Here is a 13,244-nt window from a genome sequence, read left to right as displayed (position 1 = left end):
GGCTTTACTTATATTAACTCATTTCATCTTTACAACAGATCTTTGAGATGGTTACAATGCTGTCACCTATTCACCAATGAAGGGATTGTGACACAGAGAGGTCACAACACTTTCCCTGAGGTCACTGAGGTAGTAAATGATAGAGCTGGGATCTGAACATACATTATTTGACTTCGGATCCTAAGCATTTGATCACTTGCTCTACTAACCGCAGTACAGCAGGTACAGTGACAATAGCTACAGTCCATGGAGCACCCTTTATGGTAGACACTAATGGTTTAAAAAACTTACCTTGAATCCTGAAAACAATCAAAACAACACTTTTAAGTTAGGGATTATCATCCCCATTTTCAGAAAAGGAATTGGTAGGTCAGAGGCTTAATGTATTTTACATGAGTCATACATATAACTAGTAAAAAGCAGAGTCAAACTCAATAGTCAGATATGTCTGAATACAAAAGCCATTCCTTTAACACCAAGAGAACTCAGATCATGGTTTTAGCCCTATCACTGACAGTATAACCATGAACATTACTTAATCTCCCTAGCTTCAGTTCACTCAACTATAAAATCAAAGTCATTCAAACTTAAGTAGTCTAGGATACCTTTGAGGTGTTTATTATAAATGCATACTCCCCAGTCAATCCTAAAGAGCTTGATCAAGCAGACCTGGGGCAAGGGTCCAATCTTCTGCACTTTAAGCAATCATCCTTAGAGATTCTGATCCAAGTGATATGTGGGCCATGCTTACAGCAGAAGTAACTGGCCTCTCCGTGAAATAGTCATTAACCAAATGCTACATTTGCTTTGCTCTGTTATGACTTTGATTGAAACTCAGCAGTCCTAGACTAATCCATATGGCACCTGGACCACCTGGACACTTAAAGTTAATAAATACTAATATATGTATGTCAATTTCGTAAGCAGAGGGTTTGTAAACTATACCCATGACTTTATTTATTATGCAAGCTTGATGCTACCAACTAGTCTAGATTCTATTCACGCAACACCAGAATTACGGCCACAGTGGGTCATCCTCCCTGGAGTCGTTTCTCTATAATTCATCCTGAATATATTTTCATATTATAATTGTCCTTAAATATCTTTTCATCAACACATTTGTAATGATCAAAATCCTTAAATTGCTCTCTAGTTTCTCCTACAGTAGGTGTAAACTTCTCTCTTATTCTCAGAGTTATTATGCATCTAATTACGAATGATTTCTCTTTTATAATTCCCTAGTGCCCAAAGCATACCTTGCACTTCAGCCAGGATTGTCTTCTCATTATTCTGGGAACAAACACGCTCAAGTTTATTCCTCTGACTTGGTCTTTCCCATTTGCACCTTCACTTTGCTATTCTTATTGTTCTTCAAAATCTGGCTCAAATCCCATCTTTTTGAAGACAATTTCACAGACTCTGACATTAAACTATATTTTGTTTCATATTATCTTTCTCTCCTGATCTTGTTATAACCTTCCTGAAGACAGAATCCTTACGTTCTCTAGAGCAGCATTTTTTTTAATCTGCTTGTCCTGGGTCTCAATTAACATTTTTAATTATATAGAATAAAATAACTGAATAGAGTAGAAATTGAAGACAACATTAGAGTGTTTCATTAATATAAACCTGTATTGTTTCTTGGAAACTTTTCTTTCTGTCGAAATGTGTGTGCATGTCTGATGGTTCACAATATAAAAATGTATTTAAACATGGATCTTAGTTTAAAAGGTTTGAAAGCTACTTCTATAGAACCAACATAGCATTTATCACACAGAAACTCAGCAAGCATCTGCCATTTGATTGGTTGAAATGACTCTAAATTAATATATTCAATTAATGGTAAGAAATTAGGTCCATGTCAGAAAATAATCATATTGGTGCTAAAACAGTGTACTAAAATATATCTTTAATTATTTAACCATTGCAAAGGAGAAATTTAGGTTACAAATATAATAAGACTCATTTAGTATCACTTAAACTTTCCATTATTCTGGTTTTTAAATTTAATCTCCTCTCTAATGAAAAATCAACTCAAGGTTGTATATTTGACAAGAACAGGAAGACTAATAGGCTTGAGTTATTTTTTTTTTTTAAGCCATTAAGTAAAAAAGGGATTTAAAGTTGACCTAATATGTTTTAGTTTAATGAGTTTTAGACTTTGGGGCTTTATTTCACTTCACCATAAACACCTGAATTTTAAATCTAATACTTCTCTCCATAGGATTTTCTATAATCGAGGAATAAGAAAAAAGGTTTTCGTTTTTCCAGTTAGTATAAAAAGTGCCTTATTTCAGCACTAGTCACCACTGAAGGCTGAATTAAATGAAATCAGTTGATGACGAAATCCGTATCACGCACACGTTTCGTTGGTTATAACTCAGCAACAACCTTTGAACTAAGCAGAAAAGATGGCAAGAGGATAGGCGCAGGCCTTTATTAACTAATATTTAATGATATGATAAAATGTGAAGCAGTATAATTCAATGCCAAATTTCTCTGAAACACCATGAGTGAATGAATTACAATCACTTCAAAATCCTGTCACATTTTTTCCATCCGATGTCTCAGCAATTTTTAAGGAATAGTATTTACTGATCATTTTCTTGCCTAATGTCAAGATTTTTAGAAAGAAATAGAAGAGAGTTTTTGCTTATGTGCTTTCATTTTGTTTTGTTTTGCTTTACATAGTAAAAAAGAAAGCCAAGGCAACACAGGACAAATAGAAATATTACAAATATAAATATTACAAATACAGCAGAAGTGAATTTTTTGAGAGCAACAGCTTGTAAAGTAATAAGGGCATTAAGGTCTCTGAGGTCATGGCTGAGAGGAAGTGAGACTAAGCAGGGTGGTGAGGGCACCCCAAGCCAGCACAGGGGTTTTAGATAACGAGGCATGACCCAACATGGGGAAGAAAAAGCGCACACAAATCACAGATCACATTTCACTTGGGAATCTGAAACCTTTGCATTTTAAAGCCAGAAGGGACTTAGTTCAACACTCTCATTTCACAGAAGAGGAAATTGAATCATGTTCTGCTAAGTTATATGGTATGTGTCCCATGTTTTTTTTTAAAATTGCAAGCAGCTTTTCACAACCAGGCTTACACACTACATAAAATATAAATCGGTCTCCCTCCCGCAGACGCTCTTCCATTGCTTACCCTGCAAACTCTGTTTATCCTTCTTCCCCTTTCACTTGCTATTATTATTTATTTTATTTTATTCATCAATACACTAAGTGTCTTCAAATTTTCAAGGATCGTACTGGGCACTGGAAATACGTGATCTTCACCTTTAGGAAATTAATGATCTAATGGGTAAGAAAGATGATACAAGATGGTTTTCCGTTAAAACGACAACTCGGCCATTCTCTAGATCTATGGAGAATGTGATGCCTAAGCTGAATCTTAATGCATTAGTAGGAGTTAATCAGACTTTTATAAAGACTATGCAATAGAATAAGTGTTTTGTTTATATTATCCTTTGTATTTACAGAGGTGGAGGAAAAAGACTTATGTAGTGATTCAAGTACAATACTTTGAATAAACTCTCTTCTATTAGAGACTTGTTTTTCTATCTATATTTACTTCCCAAGTGATTATCATCCTGCCTCCTGATTTTAAATACCATTTATTTGCTGGTGACGTCCTAATTTCTACCCTTAGCCTGTACTTCTTTCTTGAACTTCAGACTTGTATGCACCCAACTGCTTACTCAGAATCTCCATTTAGAAGTCAAACAGGCATTTTTAATAAAATGCATCCAAAAATAAGATCTATGATTGCCTTCCAAGCCTTTACTTACTGAAAATTCCCCATATCTAGTTGTTGAGGTAAAAACCTTAGAGTAATTCTAAACTCCATTCTCCATCAACCCAGATCTCCTAACTACACCTTCTCAAGGAATCTCACTTCATTTGTATCTCTCTGCTGCAATTATTATAGTCCAACCCACCTGGCTATCATAATAGCTTCCTGATAGGTTTCTCTATGTCTCCTCTTGTGCCTTCCAATCTATTCCTGATCCATTAAAAAAATGAGTTTCCGCATCATTCCTTTGCTCAAATACTTGAAAAGCTTCTCATATCACCTAGAGTAAAAGCTACAGTTCTTACCATACTTACATGGATCTCCCGGATCTGGCCACGTGTTATTTCTCTGCTCTAATCATCAGCTCCTCACCCCTGACTCACCCAGCTCTAGCCATTGGCCCTCACTTTTCCTCAAACATGGCAGGCACACTCCTGCCACAGGACCTTTGCACTTGCCAATTTTTATACTCGGAAGACATTGTCCCCGATATCCACAAGACTAACTCTCTTGTTTCCTTCAAGTTACAACTCAAGTGTCACTTTTTCAGTGAGGATTTCCCTGACCATCTTATGTAAAATATATTTTACATGGGTATCTTGTTTTCGCTTTGAGGGTTTCTTTTGGGGGAGAGGGTATTGTTACTGATGTTGTTACCATGCATTAGAATACAAGCTCTGTAGGGACAATGTTTCTTACCATTAAGAATCAGTTCTCACAGGTCGGTACAGACCTGTCCCAGCACACCATGGCTATCTGTAGTGAGAATGGGAGAAAACCATTTCTGCCCAAAGGCACTGTCTCATCATCGAAAATTCCATGATTGGAAGTGCCTTGAATAAAAAAAACAAAAACATAGTTTTTTTTCCCCTCTCTTTCTAAGTACTGATGTTCCTGGAAAGAGACAATACATCAAGTTAAATGAATTATTAATAAGTTAGCATAAGATCATTAATTGCATATATTGCTTCTGTGATAATTTCCTTTAAAATATGCACTAAAAATGAGGTTTTGCAGACTGGGAGAAGACAGGGTTAACTTTGAAAAATGTGGCAATATCTGGGTGAAAGACACTGGACCACTCACTCCTGAAATAAGAAAGCCAGAGGAGATATAATAATGGATGAAGAGTAGGACTGGCGTGCTAGGTATTCACATGTGATTCTGAAGCAACTGGGAGAGTAGGACAGCCAGAGACGGAGCTGATGGAGAAGGACTTACTTAGTTCTCAGGGTGAAAATCCTGAGATTAAAACAGGGGAACTCAACTCATGAAAATTATGTTGCATATCAGTAAACTGGAAATCAGATTTAACTTGTAGGTTTTTGTACTGAAGATGTATTAAAAATCTGAATTAAATAATGCTTTCAAAACATCTAGCTTCGTATACGGCGAACATAAGCTACTTTAAGTAGAACCATCAATTGGGGCATATTGAAATTTCAGGTATTCATTGATGGTTCCTATGGATACATTTCATTGGCCGCATTGGACATAGAGTTGATCTATACTGCAGGTTACATACAGATTATATTTTTAAACATAAAGTCAGATGGATGCTCCAGAATGTGGCATCCATCTCCAGAACTTGGTACTACATAATTGGTAAAGGAATCTCCTTTATGAAATCATCAATCGTTGTCTGGTTTAAAATGATGTCTTACGCAAATGTAGAAATGTGGTCTCAGAAGATTCAGAGTCGGTTCTATTTTTCTATGACTCTCTGAAAATAGATGCTAGAAAAAGTCAATGTGTGATGCGCAGAAATAAATTATTTCATCTCCATTTAGTAAATACATCACTCTTAGTCCTAAATGGCATACAAAACAGATGGGAAAAGAGATAGTACCATAGATGACAGATATAGTTCAAAAAATATTTTTTTAATAGTACAAATATCTATTTCTTGATTTTTTTTTGCCCCTTAGGTCTAACAATTAGCCATAGCTAATGAATAACGGTGACACGCTTACATTTCTCTGGACCCCTGCATGATGTTTCCAAAAAAAATCAGAGGGCACTATGGATCTCACATTTTATGTAAATTTCACATTTTATGGCACAGGAAAGCAACAAGCAATCATTAATATTTGATATAAAGGAGTCAGAAATAACTGAGAAGAAGCAAAAAGGAGAAAGGCAAGTGATGAGGGAGATTGATCCAAATGAGTGAGCAATTATTAAGGAATCTTGCTTGAGCAACACAGAGTCAGCATTGTAGGGGGCATTAGTTGAACTAAGGAATCAGGACTGATTAAGAACAGCTGGTAGAAGGAGGAGCTGCGAACTACATAATCACCCTATGTGAATTCAATATAATTGACTCAGATTATCCCGGTAGCTTCAGCTACTTTCTAGCTCCACAAGGCACTTTCAGAAATAGAATTAACTCTTTCCGTCATTAATGTCTTTGATGTCCTGCCGAAAATTCTTGCAGTAGCTCACAGATGTGTCTTTGCCAGAAAATATCTCATTCATTATAAAATACTACAACAAGAAATAGTACAACTCAAAACAACTAGGAAACAAAATGCAGACATTTCATCTCCCTCTTGTTTCCCCCAAGAAAATGCCAGAAATTCAAATGTATAAGTCTGAGAAATTCCATTATCATATTTTGTATTGTAGTACACTTTGTTTCCCAGAATTGTAAATCAGTTTCAGTGTGAATTTTACTTTGCTACCCGACCTCCAGAAAGAACAGGTAACTTTTTTTTTTCTTATTGGTTCTGCACTTAAGGCATCACTGAGACATGGAAAAATCTGAATTTAACTTGTGAGGATTATGTAGCTTAATATCTAGATAGAGCATACATATACATTTGCTCTTAAAAAGAGGAATGAACAGTGTGAATACCCAATGGGAATTTAAAAGGATCTATGTCAGTTAGAATATGTCAGGAAAAAGAGATTAAATAATACTAAAAGAAAATTTAAAGGAAATCTATATTTATAAATATATCAGAAAAGAGAGTCTACACACACGAGCACACAACACACACACACACACACACACACACACACTATCTTTAGAATGAAAAAACTGATTCACAATGGAATAATTACTGCAATTCTTTGGGAAAATTGTAATATAACAATTTTTAAAGTGCTTTAGAAATAAAAGAAAATGGGGAACTCATTTGACATATTTATTTCAGATTTAGACTTATCTTTTACATAAATTATTTTGTACTAGCTTTAATTATTAGAAATATGGGACAAGATATCAAAATAATGCTGTATGACTTAAAAAAAAGAAACAGATTTTACTGTAATGAACTGAGTGTAGCTGGAACATGTCAACTGCTATACTTTCCCAAGAAATTCATGCTCATATTATAGGATTTAAAACTCTGAATTTTGAGGCCGTAACTCATCTTCACATCTAGTCATATTCTGTTGCCATGTTTCAGCACCTTATGTAATATTTGTATACTTAGGCCATGGAACAAGCATCATTGGGTCACAATAAAGTGTTTACCTGGTGGCAAGCTAAGGATATTTTAGGGGAGTGCTTCTCAATTTGACCCTGAATGCAAATTGCCTGGAGATCTTGTTAAAATGCAAATTATGATATAGGCCTCTGAGGTTTAGCCTGGGATTCTGCTTTTCTAAGCTGCACTCATGTATGTAATGCTGATGCTATGGATCCATCACCACACTATATAGGTAGCAAGATTTTAGAACTTGGCTGCTGTTGATCTTTTCTTATTAAAAATTGTTGACTTAGATGCACAAAATGGCACATTGCCTCACTTTAAGACGCTGTGCTAATATCCTTGTCAGAAGCAGAGTTAATATGCATAGAGAGTGTTGACCAAAATTTTGCTTTTCAGTCATTGTACTTCTAGATACTTTATTGCTATTCTTCCTTGAATCTAGAGCACACCTTAACAAGAATGAACCAGTAACAGGAAGTGACATTAATGAAGGTTAGCATGAAGCCTCCACATTACAGGCGATGAACTTGGTCTTTGATGTCGGTTTCTATCACCTTCGCAAAATATCTGTGGCAAACAAGTCTGAGCTCTAAACTTTGACTATTATTGCATAATAAAATGCCAACATGGAAATTTTAGCATCAAATTTCAGCTCTACATTTACAAAATATTTTTTAAGATTGAATCGATTCATTTTTTGGTTTTGGTTGCCACATGCATTCCTCAGGCCTATGACATGTATGCCTGGGGACTCTGAAGTCATATTCAATTGCATTAATTTCTACAGTTGTGCAAAATTTATGACATGTACCAACTGTTTAGGTAATCGATAGTTTAGTATATTTTGCATCCTTTCCACGGTCAATGTAAAATATTAGTGACTGCGGATTTCCTGATAGAATATTTCTTTTCATTGGTATTTGCTAATGGATCCAATAATGTATCATCTCCACTGACAGGATCCACAATACCATTAAAATGGCTGCAGATACTAAAGAAAGTCAGGAAGTGATATATATATACACTCAGAAAAATATGGATTATGGAGCAGTACAGAAAGCAAATTATGTGAACTCACATACTGATTGTAATTGCTAGCCCTCCAACAATTCAACCACCATCTTCATATTTGGGAAAGTACAAAAATAGCAAAGGCAAACTTCCATGCAAATAAGTCTTCTTTCTTCCCTGTCCTCGATTTATCTTTTGCATTTCATTTAAAGCCCTAAGCAAAGCAATGTCCTGATCCAATGCGCTAACATCCTTTTAACATGGAATAGAGCAGTACAATTGTAACAAAATACAGGAACACACAATGCCAACTGTGATCCAGACTATGATCACCTTAAATTAAATGATGCCCGGAAACCAAAGGCACTGTCTACAGAATGTCAAAGTAATTTCTTATGAAGACTTCATGTACACATTGCCAGGAAAGGAGATGTGCAGAAACCCTCCAACTGTTTGCTCCAAATGAACAAATCTCTGGCTTCAGATAACAGACCTGAGGCACCAAAGGTAAATTTTCCAGTTGAAAGGACAGTGGAGGTATATAGCAGAATACGATAAATATAACTGAAAAGAAACATACAAATGCTGTTTTTCTCAGGCACAAATGATAAAGGTAATTTATTAATTATTCTACATAGTATAACAACAGAAAATACTATAACATAAATCAAGGAATTCAATCAGAGGTGAAAAAACAGGTTAAAGAATGTTACCTAAGGTTATCCAAAAATTTTTTTTAAAGTTTTGTTTTTTTAAAATGAAAGCATCAGAACACTATACATTCAGATAACATATAGCCATTTTTTGCTATACATTTATAAGTATATTATTTTAAATATATGAAATGCTTCAAATCATGTCTATACAATCTAGAGTTTATTATCACTGAAAAAGCACAATTCAAAGTATAGAAGCATCAGCGTTGCACTACAAGAGAAGTAATGAAACTTTATACTATGTTCATGAAAACACATTCCTTTCCACCACTGTGATCTATTTTGGATTTTGACATTTTCTCTATTCCTGTTACAAAAGCTTGTCGAGATATGCCAGAAAGTTAGACACTTCAGTGGCAGAAAAAGCAACCAAAACTTAATATTTAATGTTGTTCCACCTAATCTAAACATTTTTTAGCAAGATAAAAAGAAAATTAGCTTTAGATCCAGCAAGGATCAATACAAAGCCTAGTATTTATGTAAGATAGAAGTTCGTTTTAATGTTGAATTAACAATATTTTATGCTGAGTTGAGTTGAATGTGGAGAATCTCTTTGTGCTGCATGTTCCTTAATTTTAATTGCCCAATTAGCTGGGGCTGCCTTGTTCACGCTTAATAGGATGGAGTCAGATCACTGTAGTAAGCAGCACAACCATTAGGTCTGGGAGTGTACTCATCTGTAACTAGAAAGCAAATTACCCTGCATTCCTCATGAGCAATATCAGAGGAGAACCAGGATCCAGAAATGTAAAAGTAATGAAAATAAAAGATTGATGTTAAGACGCCATTACTACTTCCCTCATTATTTTGCATTATTTTCTCAAAGAACATCATCAAAGAATACAATTCATCATTAATGGACCACTTTGATTAGAAAGAAGAAACAGTTCTTTAAAAAGAAGCTTTGTGAAAATTACTACCTCCTATGGAAAATAGGGTCTATATATATATATATATATATATATATATATATATATATATATATATATATATATATATATAAATACTTGAAAACCTTTATCCTGTGGGGCTACGGTAAAAACCTTTCCATCAGATTTTGCAATATTCCTAAGTTTTGTATGCACCCCAGAAGACTCAAACAGAAGGCTTAAAAAAAAAAAATGTGAACTCATTTTATTAAGAACCAGGAAGGTATATACTACTTGTTAAGTTGAACTTCATTGTGACAAATCACAAGCATCAAAGCACAGTAGGTATTAAGTATAAATTTGTTAAATGACTGATTAAGTAGATACTGTTCAGTTTGAAAGTTAAGGCAGAAATAAGGAAGAGCTAAAATTAATAAGCTTTTTACATTAAATGTGCTGTGTCAGAACATAAAGACATGGGCAATTCTTGCACTATCAAAACCAAATGAGAAAAGGAGTATCCGAGACAGAAAAGCTCATGCAAAAATCTATAAACACACACACACACACACACACACACACACACACACACACACTTATGATTTCAGAGCTTAAAGTGTAAAAGAAAAATATGAGTAAAGGAAAGGTGTCAAATGAAAAGAAGATTGCAGAAGACATTAAGACAAATCATAAGACATTTTTTCAAGCATGGAAGGAATAAAAGGTCAGTGACAGAAAGAGTAGAGTTTCTTATAGATGGCCAGAGCAATTTACTGACTGAAAAGACAGGCATTGCTAAAACAAAAATCAAATGAGTTCATTGCATTTCTATTCTCACAGAGGACTTGGAGAACAGAATCAGAAATAGACATAATTCTCAGAGGAATAAGAAAAAAAAGCAAAAAAAGGCGGACTGCACTGTGCCGAAACAGGTGCTTAACAACAAGATGAGTTATTTGTTTTTAAACAAGACATAAAAATTGCTTATATCCTTAACAAATATATTATTTTATAGTTTTTAAATGGAACTCCATGAGTTTTTGAAAGGAAAGTGTAGCAGAATCCCACCAGCCTCTTTTTCCAATTTTTCCAAATTGGGAGAGTCCTGGGACACATAGGCTCTCCATTTGGAATCCATTTCCCAGGAAGAAAAATCATATTTGGAAACAGTTTCTGTAAGGGGTCCGAAATCTATACCAACCTCAATGAAGAGAAAGTCATTGAATGACGGGGCTTTTCCCTGAGGTGCCCATCACTTCCATTATAGAGCAAGAAATGGCACCAGAAGCAAAAATGTTGACCTCAATAAAAAATGCCTGAACTAAATAGAAAATTCAATTCAAAAAAATATATGTAACTCACAGAAGCACTTTCACTAAACGAAAGTGCTTGCATAAACGTGTCTTGTTCCGTCAGGACCCCGGTTCCCACTGCTTGGCCTCTTGGATCACTAAACTGACAATTTCAACGTACAGCTCGTCCTTGATATTAAATACTGAGATGTGGCTTTGCAATATTTGTACATCCTGGTGGAAAGTGAGAGAGCCAAAAAGAATTTCATTAGACTTCAGATCGAATGACACACAGAGACTGAAAGTAAAGGGGTGGAAGAAAATTTTCATGAAAATGGAAACAAACAAACAAAAGCTGGGGAAGCAATATTCATACCAGACAAAATATACTTGAAAACCAATGCTATATAACAAGAGACAAAGAAGGATTCAGTAACCCCACTTCTGGGTGTTTATCCAAAGAAACCTAAAACTAATTCAAAAAGACATATGTGTCCATATGTTCACTGCAGCATTATTTACAATAGCCAAGATATGGAAGCAGCTTGAGTATCCATCAATGGATGAATGGAGAAAGAAGAAATGATACATATATATAATGGAATATTACTCAGCCATTAAAAAGAATGAACTCTTGCCATCTGCAACAACATGGTTGGACCTATGCTGAGTGGAGTCAGACAGAGAAAGACAAATACCATCTGATTTCACTTATATGTGGAATTTATAAAACAAAACAAACAACCAAAACAGAAACAAACTGATAAATACAGAGAACATTTTAATAGTTATTAGATGGGAGAGGGGTTGGCGGAATGAAGGGGGAAGGGATTAAGGGGTATAAATTGGTAGTTACAAAACTGTCATAGGGATGTAATTACAGCATAGGGAATATAGTCAATAATATCGTAATAACCATATATGGTGTCAGAAGGGTACTAGATTTATCGGGTTAATCACTTTGTAAGTTATGTAAATATCTAACTACTATTTTGTACACCTAAAACTAATATAATATTGTATGACAACTGTAATTTAAATTTTTTTAAAATTATTTTTAAAAGAATTTCATTGATACTATTTTGGGAACAAGTAACATAAGATGAGTAAAGAGGATGGACAGTGGGAAGGTCAGCCTTGTAAGAGGCTTACAAAGACTATAACTAAAAGATGTAGAATAGACAGTTCCAGGTGTAGAAGAAGGACATAATTCTGAGAAACATATATGGCAGGAAGCAGAAGACTTGAGACACTGTTAGTCCCTATCTGATCTGCATTGTGTGCAAAGGGTATAGCCATGAAGAGCACTGAAATGGTTACCTTCCAGGCGTTATCTGTGGGCCACATTCATATGATGAGATGATGGGATGGTTGATTTTATTGTCAACTTGGTTGGGCCTGGGTGCGTAGATATTAGGTCAAAAATTCTCCTGAATGTTTCTACCACAGCTTATTTGGATGGGATTAACGTGTAAATCAGGGGACTCCAATGAAGACGATTACCTTCCATTGTGTGTGTGGGCCTTATCCAATCCATTGAAGGCCATAGCAGAACAAAGACTGACCTCTCCTGAGCAAGAAGGAATTCTGCCACCAGAAGTAGACTGCCTGGACTTGAACTACAGCTCTTCCCTGAGTTTCTCGCCTGCCGGCCTACCCATCTGATTTTGGACTTGCCAATCCTCCACAATTACATGAGCCAATTGCTTATAATGAATCTCTTGATACATAGATAGATGATGATAGATAGAAAAATGGATAGATGATAGATAGATATTCAATTAATTCTGTTACTCTGACTAATATAGATGGCAAGATTAGGCAAACATTGTACATTAGAATGAAGTTTAAATCCGTTTAAATAAGCCTGGTCTTGAGAACAGTTATGGTCCAAATGTGAGTCATGAGAATGGGACCTGTGTAAGTAAGTTACCCCATAAACGCCTTTTCTCTTAAACCCATTCTCATTACTGTTTGGCCTGGGGATCAGAATCCAAAATTATAGGCAACATAATGCCCTCATGAAGCACTCGCCACGTAAGACGGTAAAAGAAAGTGGATCCTTCAGAGAAACCAGAGTCAATTTAAAAGAGTGATGAGAA

The sequence above is a fragment of the Rhinolophus ferrumequinum genome, chromosome 4 (genome assembly GCF_004115265.2).
Source record: "Rhinolophus ferrumequinum isolate MPI-CBG mRhiFer1 chromosome 4, mRhiFer1_v1.p, whole genome shotgun sequence".
Lineage (NCBI taxonomy): Eukaryota > Metazoa > Chordata > Mammalia > Chiroptera > Rhinolophidae > Rhinolophus > Rhinolophus ferrumequinum.
Note: the sequence above shows the minus strand (reverse complement) of the source record.